General features: G+C 34.2%; 1 pseudogene; it reads left to right on the top strand.

The window, feature by feature from the left end:
* Positions 1–446: 446 nt before the first annotated feature.
* On the top strand, positions 447–10465 carry LOC142538603 (uncharacterized; annotated as a pseudogene).
* Positions 10466–12172: the final 1707 nt, after the last annotated feature.

Genomic DNA, 12172 nt, shown 5'->3' with positions numbered 1-12172 from the left:
TTCAGTTTTTGAAAATTTAAGCAGAGAGTGTTAGATACGCCAAAATTTTAAAATATACTAAAATAGGCGGGATGTCCAAGAGGTTACTAAAGAAAATCAGAAGAGGGTTTGTCGTCTTATTATAATATCTACTGGAAGTCATGAAGTACTGAAATATTTTCAGCACCTTGATAAAAACCAGTAGACACATTGTTTTATCGAAAAGACAAACCTCCTTCTGCTTCTGATAAAGCACGGAAAATAAATACTCAGAATAAAATAAAGTTCCCTCTCAATTAATGCAACTAATAAATGCAAAGATACGAGATCTGATGGAAAGACAGGTGACTCTTGATATTCGTGCAGTATGTGAACAGCTTAGCCGTATCTTTAGCTTCCCCGAGGCTCTATAAAATACCTGCAAGCTTACAAACTAAGTCATTTACACAAATAACAAATCAAAACAAATGGATGATGCAAATATTCTCTCGGAGTCTTCTCCAGAGTCTGATTCAGAAGATGAGTTGCAAAGACAACTTCCATCTTCTCGTAAGATGATGTCTGAAGACATTCTTTTCCAAGAGATGAACACTTCGAAGAAATATATCGATCTATAGATCGAGTATTTTCTTGACAGTCTGAGGAATCATCCCTTTCACAATTCATGATCATGCAAAGAGAGAGGGGGATGATTCCAGCAGGTCCTAGTTAGATTCATGCTGAAGTACTTTGTACTACTGAAATCAACAAATGTAATAGATTAGTGATAAAGATAAAAAATTGTATATTAATTAAATGTTTTATAATATAACTATATAGTTTTTGTTTTATTAAATGTTTAAATATTATATGTTTTATAATAAATTGTATAAAATATAAGTTTTTGTGTAATTATAAGTTTTTACTATTTTTTTACAGGTTCGATAAAACAAGAATAACCTTGGCGTTGCAAATGGGATTAAGATTATTCTTGGACCTGTAGAAAGTTGATGTTAATATCTACAATATTGGTGGCAAGCATGAGATAAAAATCTTCTCACAAGTGGGATCAAATTAAGAAACAAATAAAGTTACCAAAGAAGTGGCAGTTTTACCATGCTCTAGCATTTTAACCATATCTCTCAAATTATTTGGTCAAATGATTAAAAAAAATACCAAAATTCAAACAACTCAGATATCTACATGTTTTGTTTTATGTGGAGAAGAAAATTCGGATGAGAAGATTTTCAAAAGTGATGTGTATTAAAATATTAATTTCTTGGAACACCAATAATGACTTATGTGTAAAAAATAATATTTATTTGTGGTTGTCTCCCCAAATTTAGCTATAAATAGGGGTGCATTGTAATGTATTGAGATATCCCTCATTTTATGAACAAACCTTTGAGTTCATAATATTTCTATCTTTTTTTTCTTTTATTTCTTCATTTAAATATAATTAGCATGTTAAATTCATATTCAAAGTTTTACACTTTGAATAATGAGTAGCTAACTTCCCAAAGTTGAGATGAAAAGGTGAAACTCTTGGCATGATAATAAGGTTATTAAAAGGTAAGAATATAAGTTTTATATTATTTAATCATTATTTATTTTTTATGTTATTTTTATTTCTTTAAGTATTATTATACACTAATTATAAGTGGGAGTTTTGATTTATTGTTGCTATATGTTACACTAAATTCTTGGAACTTTTAAATGTTAGTGTTATATTACCAACCATTTAAAGTGAATGCCTTGATTTATTATATATGATTATATCATAATATTAATTTCTTGGAACCATTTACATGTTAGTTTGGTATTACCAACCATTTAAAGTGGATGCCTTGATTTATTATATATGAATATATCATAATATTAATTTCTTGGTACCATTTAAATGTTTGTTTGGTTTTACTAATCATTTAAAGTGGATGCCTTGATTTATTATATATTAATATCATAATATTAATTTCTTGGTACCATTTAAATGTTTGTTTGGTTTTACCAAACATTTAAAATGGGAACCTTGATTTAGTGTTTACAAATATATATATAGCACAATAAATACTTGACAACATTTACAAGTTTTGGTATATATTATATACTTATAAGATAATAATATATAACATAATATAAATATGATTATTTAATATATATTTGTGGGGACCCGGACGCTAATCATCTTCTTAATCATCTTTGGGATTTAATTATCAATTAAGATAAACAGGGTCTAAAATTTTTTTCTTTAAAATGCGGAAGATAATGGAATCAATCTATTATATAAACCAGTATAATAATACAAATCTTGTACACTTGAGATCAGTAATAACACAACTCTGATATCAAATCTCAATCAATATCTTTCGAAAATCATAACAATTATATAATCAGTCCGTTTCTTAATCTGACTTCAATTCTATGATTTCTAACATGTCAAGAACATCATATATGACGTGTATTCAATTCCAACAACATCATAATTTCAGAACATGTCTAAACATAACAAAACTTACGTCCAGTTGTAGCTGTCGTTGCTAGGAACACGGTGCTGCCCTCGGATTAGAAATCTAACGGACGGATTTTTCGTAAATCTCGATCAAAATCAGAAGTTGCTTCTTCCGTTCCTTTCTTTCTTTTTTTCTTCATTCTGATGGATTTCGTACGTTTTGTATATATATATATATACACACATTCACGCATGTAAAGCAAATGGCTCATCCTACATGCAACACGTCTCGCGCATATGCGCGACCCTCCTCCGCGCATATGCGCGAGGCGATAAGCCCTGGCGCGTGTCTACACGGCATCTCGCGCATATGCGCGCCTCACCTCGGTGCATATGCGTGAGGTTCTCTGCACAAAGCATACTACAGCTCGCGCATATGCGCGCCATCACTCCGCGCATATGCGCGGGATCTTCTGCCCAACTCGCGCACAGCTCGCGCATCACGTCGCGCATGTGCGTGAGTGGCACCTCCCTCGCACCTAATTCGTTTCTTTTCTCGTCTGTCCCGGTCTGATCTGTTCCGTCTTTACTCACCTCTCACCTACCCATAATTCGTATTAATTATTGCCAAATCATTTCAGATTAATCTCAGATTACGGTAAATATACCCAAATCATTTCCGATTACGGTAATCAAATTCTCGGGCCTTACATTTCTCCACCTCTAAGATATGATTTCGTCCTCGAAATCCCAAGCAATCAATTTAGATAAGGAAGAAATGTATATAAGAGGTTACTTCAGCAAATTCATTCTATCAAACCATTCTGATAAAATTACTTGCAAATACTGGCTATACAACATCCGTATATACCCATCAGCAGCTCATACCGAATCAATATCATCAGTTGTTATCAAATTCAATCTCAAATGTCACCGTAATATCATTCCCATTCAGCGGAAATCTGCAGTACTCACTGTACAATGTCTTATCTGTGGCTATCTCAATACTCGTTTGATAGCTATCATCATACAGTAATTCATAAAGTGACAAGACATCAGGTCACTAGTGCTAAAATCCAGCACTACAGTTCCTGGATATCCTCCAATATCTAGATAGTTCATTCCAACTATCCGTCAATCTATAAACCATAGATAAAATCATGCTATACATTCTGCCAAAAGCACAAAATCAAGCAAAATCACAATCTGATATACTCTACTTCGGCATTCTAGTTATTCTGACAATTTTTCTGACATCGATCTGTGTCATTTGGTCATGTTTGTACGTTATCTGGTACAAACTAATAAATCTAGATTGAACAATCTGTCAATCAAAATCATATTACATCACAATCTGGAAAGTATTACAGTGATCTCATTACGAAATTCATCGAAATATACTCCCATGTCTAGTCAGAAATATACAAATTCTGTAATAACTCTTCTGATTTCTATCTTTCTGTCTTCATTTATTGGCGATTCAGACATTTCAGTACAAGTTCTGCCAACATTTCCGTATAAATTCTATCATAACTGATTTAATCTGTCTATATCAAAACTGTCTGTTCGAATTATCATATACTTTCTGTTACCTGAACGACTACTGAATCCATTTCTGTGCGTTTCTGACACTATCTGTCAATTTTAGATTCGAACTATTTGGTATAAACAATCAGTTAATAATATAAATTAAGAAAAATACCTACCTGGTATTCGGTTCTGATTATCGATATCAAATTCTGTTGTACAATTCTGAAACATTTGACATCACAAGATAATCATTCTCATACCGTAAAATCACATATCTGTCACTATGATCGATGCTCTGTTCTGATTATTGAAATTAAGCTCTGAACATTTTGATTATATTTCTGATCTACTGAAATTCTCGAATTCAACTTTGATTCGGATTGAACTGTATATAATCTCAACGGTTCACATTGATCTGTATCAAATACGGCTGTAGAAATATATCAATACTCAAGCATACACAAAACAACAATCGTATACGATAATCTGTCAATTCATACAAAATAAATTTCTGACTTTTCTGAAATTTTTGATCTTTCTGATATCGGTATCGTTCTCAGTAACTGATCATAATCTCAACTGTGTCAAAATCAATCAGTATACTAACTTCAGATATCGCATATTCTGAATACAATCTGTTTCAAGCAAGATTCTTATCTGAATAATTTCTGTATACAAAATCACAATTCTCAGAATATCCCATTCAATCTTCAGTTACTCGATTCAATCAATCAGATGCTGCGAATATATCATAATATCAGAGATACAACGAGCATGAAATCATCAGAATATCTCTGAACATACTGAAACATGCCAAAGAGAAATACTAAATCATATGTAACTCTTGGTCGGTACTCTTCTACGGATCTTTCAATTCTTTCAATTCATTCAGTGTCATTCTGGACATTTAATATCATTCTGTACTGAATTCTAAAACAATACACAGTACCTGGTCTCAATTCAATTTTGAAATCTATCTTTCTGATATAAAGCAAATCTGAAATCTTATCTGGGCAAACATCAGCCAACTCATACATCATTGGCAAATCTGCCAATGCTAGACTCGCCTTCAGTACATCTACTGAATATATAAGGATACCATCTGTTCCTTTCTGTATCGATCGAGTCATAGTCAACACAGATATCAAAGGAATTCTGAATCTAGAATCCTTACCGTGAAGTCTTTACTCATCAGCGATATCTGGTTTGAATTTTATACTCTCCTGAAAGGAATCTATAATAGTTCTGTACTTGTTCAGCATATTAATATCAATAATGCGGTCAAATCAGAAATACAAGTACATCATAATCTAACTCAATCTTATTCTCATCTTACTGTAGTATACGATATTTCACAGAAATTTCTGATATAAATTTTTCTTTCCCAGAAGGTACAAAAATTAATACTACAGCAATACAGACCCTACAGATACCATATATATCAATGCAACTCAGTCAAAAATAATCGTAGAGAATGCATTAGTATATATCAATACATATGCAATCTAATCATAAAAGAATAGTACCTGCCACCATATCATCAAGTGCCTCTTGGGTCTGTTCCTCGGTCACTACCACCAGATGGTCCTGATCCCTGAAATCTTCGGGAATCTCTCTGGGGACAAACTCTAGCGAAGTGTCCCGGCTGTCGGCAGATACGACAACTACCAGTCACTCTCTGGCATTGCTCTGTGGAATGTTTTCCTCCGAAAATCCTGCAATACACTCCAGCATAACTTGGGCTGGAACCACTGGAGCTAGTTGAACCGCTCAGTCCGCTCCCTAACTTCTTGAATGGCTTCTTTCGAGCTTTCAGCAAATCTTGCTTTCCACTCGTGCTGCCGCGATCAAATCGGAGAGGGGATTGCTGTGTCTGGGGTTGCATCGCACACACCCTTTTTAGTTGTCTAATCAGACTCGCCTCCGCTCTCTTCGCTTTACTCAAGGCATCAGCGAAATGATAAGGTCGCTGCATATTCTTCAATGCAACTACCTCCGAGTTCAATCCTCTGATGAACTGATCCGCTACAGCTTCATCATTCCCAATTACATGAGGAGCAAAACGCAGTAGAGTAGAGAATTTCGCAACATATTCTTCAATATTCAGTTGACCTTGTCTCAAATTCTCAAACTCTGCTTTCTTGTCCTCCCGGTACGAAACTAAGAAAAATCTTCGATAAAATTCAGTTCTGAATATTTCCCACGAAATCACTGTACCTCTCTGTTCTAGCATTCTTTTACTTGTAATCCACCAACTCCTGGCAGTCTCTCATAACTGGTGAAATATCAGTTTAATTCTCTGCTCATCTGAATAATCAAGTAAATCAAACAGTATTTCTATGTCATCAAACCAGTTCTCACAATCTTCAGACGTCTCAGTACCACTCAGAATCGGCGGCTGAAATAACTGAAATTCTTTCAACTGTATTTCTATCTGTTCTATCTATTCAGTCGAAGTACTACCCCTTTCTGGAATTCTCCGTGGATGTATATCTGCTTATCAAAACATTAGTACTCAAATACTACAAATCTGTTCCGATCTCTCTCTATATCATCTTACTGCTGATCATGAATCAGATCTGATGCATACTCAATAGTACATAATACCAACTCAAATCAGATAATCAGGTAACCATGTATTTCAAAGCAGTAAAACATAATCTCATGCTAGCATACACAATGTCAATCAAATTAAAATAATTCTCATGCTAGCAATCACATGCAAGGAAGGAAAACTCAATCTACCCTGCTCATTCTCTTCTATCTCAGTCTAAAGGATCTATCGCTCTGATACCACCTGTTGTGAGGACCCGGACGCTAATCATCTTTGGGATTTAATTATCAATTAAGATAAACAGGGTCTAAAATTTTTTTCTTTAAAATACGGAAGGTAATGGAATCAATCTATTATACAAACCAGTATAATAATACAAATCTTGTACACTTGAGATCAGTAATAACACAACTCTGATATCAAATCTCAATCAATATCTTTCGAAAATCATAACAATTACATAACCAGTCCGTTTCTTAATCTGACTTCAATTCTATGATGTCTAACATGTCAAGAACATCATATAGGACGTGTATTCAATTCCAAAAACATCATAATTCAGAACATGTCTAAACGTAACAAAACTTACGTCCAGTTGTAGCTGTCGTTGCTAGGAACACGGTGCTGCCCTCGGATTAGAAATCTAACTGGACGGATTTTTCGTAAATCTCGATCAAAATCAGAAGTTGCTTCTTCCGTTCCTTTCTTTCTTTTTTTCTTCATTCTGATGGATTACGTACGTTTTGTATATATATATATATATACACATTCACGCATGTAAAGCAAATGGCTCATCCTACATGCAACACGTCTCGCGCATATGCGCGACCCTCCTCCGCGCATATGCGCGAGGCGATAAGCCCTGGAGCGTGTCTACACGGCATCTCGCGCATATGCGCGCCTCACCTCGGCACATTTGCGCGAGGTTCTCTGCACAATGCATACTACAGCTCGCGCATATGCGCGCCATCACTCCGCGCATATGCGCGGGATCTTCTGCCCAACTCGCGCACAGCTCGCGCATCACATCGCGCATGTGCATGAGTGGAACCTCCCTCGCACCTAATTCGTGTCTTTTCTTGTCTGTCCCGGTCTGATCTGTTCCGTCTTTACTCACCTCTCACCTACCCATAATTCGTATTAATTATTGCCAAATCATTTCAGATTAATCTCAGATTACGGTAAATATACCCAAATCATTTCCGATTACGGTAATCAAATTCTCGGGCCTTACAATATTGGAACCATTTTATTAAGTGGATTTCAATAATGTTCATTAATGATAACTTTATTAAAATATCAAGAGTGGATCCTTTAATCTCAACTACTTAAATTAAAATTTGAACAATTAAAAATTACCAATTAAAGATTCTAACCATTAAAAGAAAAAAAAAAAAAGATATTGTAGTGGACTTGTAATTACCTTAGCTTCCCTATAGATTATACTACTGGTGGACAACCTGCCTTCCCTGTGGATACGTTATTCGGACTCATCGAATTATACTACTTGTGGACAACCTGCTCTTGGGAGTGCAACAATCAAAGTCGCAACAAGTTTTTGGTACCGTTGCCGGGGAAGTATAATTTAATTTCATGTCTATTTAATTTTGTTTTTAGTTTATTTTTCTTTATTTGAATTTTTATTGCTTTTGTGTGTTTTTATTCTTTTGCATTTGCATTTGAACGAGCATTTGGTCACGTACACTTAGTGGTCGACTCATTCGAAATAGCCCTTTATTTTTACAAAATACGGCGGAAAAATCCATCCAAGAAAATGAAGATGAAATTCAATCTCAACATGATCATGATAGACGAATAACACTTAGAGATCACATGAATCCTACACGTACTAGTGCACCTTCAGTTTTTCCCCCTGATGCATCTCATTTCAATTTTAGCCTGGTATTATCCAACTCTTACCAAATTTTCATGGCTTAGATTCTGAAAATCCATACATGCATTTACGAGAGTTTGAAGAAGTGTGCAACACATATTATGATCTAAATTGTAGCATGAACACCATTCGCACCATTCGACTTAAGCTTTTTCCTTTTTCTTTAAACTATAAAGCTAAAACTTGGCTACAAAATCTTAGATCGGGATCCATTTGAATTTGGGATGAATTGAAACAACAATTTTTGAAAAAGTTTTTTCCATCTCATAGAATAAATTCTTTCAAAAGGCAAATCATCACTTTTGCTCAAAAACAAGGAGAAACTTTTTATCAATGTTGGAATAGATACAAATAATTTCTTAATCTTTGTCCATATCATGGTTTTGAAATTTGGAGAGTTGTTTCTCAATTTTATGAAGGCTTAACACCTAAAGATAGGCAAATTGTTGAATTTATGTGTAATGGAACATTTGAAGATAAAGATCCAAACGAGGCAATTGAGTATCTTGATTCATTAGCTGAAAATGCTAAAAATTGGGACACTATAGGTACAATCGAACCATCAAACAAGATTCAATCTCCCACATCTAGTGGAGGTATGTACACCCTCAAAGATGAACATGATCTCCAAGATAGATTTACCTCTTTGGCAAGAAAAGTTGAGGCACTTGAATTGAAAAAAATGGTCAATTAAAATCTGTTCAAGAAATTGCGTGTCACATCTGTGATACAAGTGATCATTCTACAAAAGATTGTCCCACTTTGCCCTCTTTTAAAGAATGTCTCCATGAACAAGCCAATGTTTTGAACAATTTCAAAAGGCCAAATTTTGAACCATTTTCTCAAAATTACAATCCAGGTTGGCGAAATCATCCAAATTTTAGTTGCAGGAATGATAATGCTGCACAATTTTCACAACCACATTTCCAAAATCAACAAAATTTTCAAAATTATGCACACTATGTTCCTCTACCTAAAAGGAACTTTGAAGATCTATTGAATTCTTTCATCGCAAAGCAAGAGTCTATCAATACTCAAACTGTTCAAACCATGACAGATTTGAAAGATATTCTTGCTAAATTTGCATATGCACTTAATGTTGATGAAAAAGGTAAATTTTCTTCACAACCACAGCCTAATCTCAAGGATCATCATTCACAAACTGAAACTTCTGGAATTCAACCGATAGATTAGGTAAAATCTGTTATTACCTTTTGAAGTGGTAAGGTTGTGGAAAAATCCATTCTGAACCTTGTGAAGATGATGATAAATCAACTCCAAAGGATAAGAAAGTGGAACCCATAACTTGCGAAGAGGAGGTTCAACAGACAGTGTCACCACCATTCCCTCATGCATTGAAAAATACAAAAAAATCAAATTTGAATTCTGATATATATGATATTTTTAAACAAGTAAAAGCTAATATTCCTTTAATAGAAGCAATAAAACAGGTACCATCATATGCCAAATTTTGAAAGACTTGTGCTAAGTGAAAAGAAAATTGAATGTGAAAAAGAAAGCATTTTTAGCCGAACAAGTAAGTGCAATCATTCAAAATAATAATACTTTGCAATACAAAGATCCTGGTTGTCCTACTATTTCATGTATTATTGGAGAACGAAAGATTAAGAAAGCCTTTCTTGATCTTGGAGCTAGTGTGAATTTACTTCCATATTCAGTTTATCAAGAACTCAATCTAGGAGAGTTAAAATCTACTTCGGTAACACTTTTACTTGCCGATAGATCTGTTAAAGTGCCAAGAGGTATGGTAGAAGACGTGTTGGTCCAAGTTGATAACTTTGTATATCCTGTCGATTTCATAGTTTTAGATACACAACCTATCGAAGCTTGTAATGCAATTCTTGTAATTCTGGGTCGTCCATTTTTAGTAACTTCTAATGCTCTTATAAATTGCAGGAATGGAATAATGAATTTGTCATTTGGTAACATGACCTTGGATCTTAATGTTTTTAATCTTTGTAAGCAACCACATGACAAAGGAGATGAAAGTGAAGATGAAAATTTTATTGAAACTCTTGTGGAAGAAAACATTCAAGAAGGGAGTACTCGTGATCAATAGATATTTGTTCAATTGAAACTGTTAAAGAAAATATTGAAATTGATCTTGATGATTTTATCAGGTATCACTCGTTACCAGGATCAGAGAAAGAATTTGAGGCAAAATATGATAACAAAGACGAACCACCCATATTGGAGTTAAAACCATTGCCAGAAGAATTGAAGTATGCATTTCTTGGAGAAGATTAAACATATCCGGTGGTAATTTCTTCCAAACTAGCAAGTGATCAAGAAGGTAAATTAGTTTATATGCTTAAAAGACATAAAAATGCAATTGGTTGGACACTAAAAGATCTCAAGGGCATTAATCCACTAATTTGCACTCACAAAATTCACTTAGAAGAAAATGCAAAAACATCTCAATAACCACAAAGGAGATTAAATCCACACATGAAAGATGTTGTGAAAACTGAAGTTCTCAAACTACTTGATGTTGGGATAATCTACCGTATTTCTGATAGTAAGTGGGTAAGCCCAACACAAATAGTTCCAAAAAAATCTGGCATCACAGTGATAAAAAATGAAAAAGGTGAATTGTTTACAAGTCGAGTCCCATCTAGTTGGCGGATGTGTATTGATTATAGAAAATTAAATGACGCCACTAGAAAAGATCATTTTCCATTACCATTTTTGGATCAAATTTTAGAAAGAGTAGCAGGTCATCCATACTACTGTTTTCTTGATGGATAATCAGGTTATTATCAAATTCCCATTGCACTCGAAGATCAAGATAAAACTACATTCACATGTTCTTTTGGAACATTTGCATTTAGAAGGATGTCATTTGGATTATGCAATGCCCTAGCAACATTTCAAAGATACATGCTAAGCATTTTTAGCGACATGGTTGAAAATTGTTTGGAGATTTTCATGGATGATTTAACTGTTTTTGGGAATACATTTGATAATTGTCTTGAAAATTTGGAAAAAGTTTCAAAAATATGCGAGGAAAAAGGTCTTATTTTAAATTGGGAAAAAATGTCATTACATGATTACTTCTGGATTGTTTTGGGACATGTCGTGTCATCTCATGGAATTGAAGTTGATAAAGCCAAAGTTGATGTCATTGCCAATTTACCCCCTCCAAAAACCATTAAAGAAATTCGCTCATTTTTGGGACATGCTGGATTTTATAGGAGGTTTATAAAGGACTTTAGTTCAATCTCTAAACCCATTTGTAACCTCTTAACAAAAGACACTGCATTTGAGTGGACTCAAGAATGTCAAAATGCTTTTGATAAAATCGTTCGACATTTAACATCAGCTCCTATCATGCAACCTCCTGATTGGTCTTTACCATTTGAAATGATGTGCGATGCGAGTGATTATGTAGTCGGTGCAGTACTGGGCCAAAGAAGAAACGATAAGCCTTACGTGATATATTATGCAAGTAGAACTTTAAACAATGATCAAATGAATTACTCCACAACTGAAAAAGAACTACTTGCTGTAATATTTGCATTAGATAAATTTCGTTCTTATTTGATTAGATCAACGACTGTTGTGTTTACTGATCATTTTGCTATTAGATATTTGTTGACCAAACAGGATGCAAAGCCACGACTGATACGATGAATTTTGCTGCTCCAAGAATTTGACATTGTGATCAAAGATAAAAAAAGGAACCGAGAATGTCGTAGCCGATCATTTATCGAGACAAGTAACATGATCATCTTGTGAAATGATACCAATTAACGATAATTTTCCT

This window comes from Primulina tabacum, chromosome 3 (genome assembly GCF_025594145.1).
Source record: "Primulina tabacum isolate GXHZ01 chromosome 3, ASM2559414v2, whole genome shotgun sequence".
NCBI classification, from domain to species: Eukaryota; Viridiplantae; Streptophyta; class Magnoliopsida; order Lamiales; family Gesneriaceae; genus Primulina; species Primulina tabacum.
Note: the sequence above shows the minus strand (reverse complement) of the source record. Positions and strands in the feature narration are given on the sequence as shown.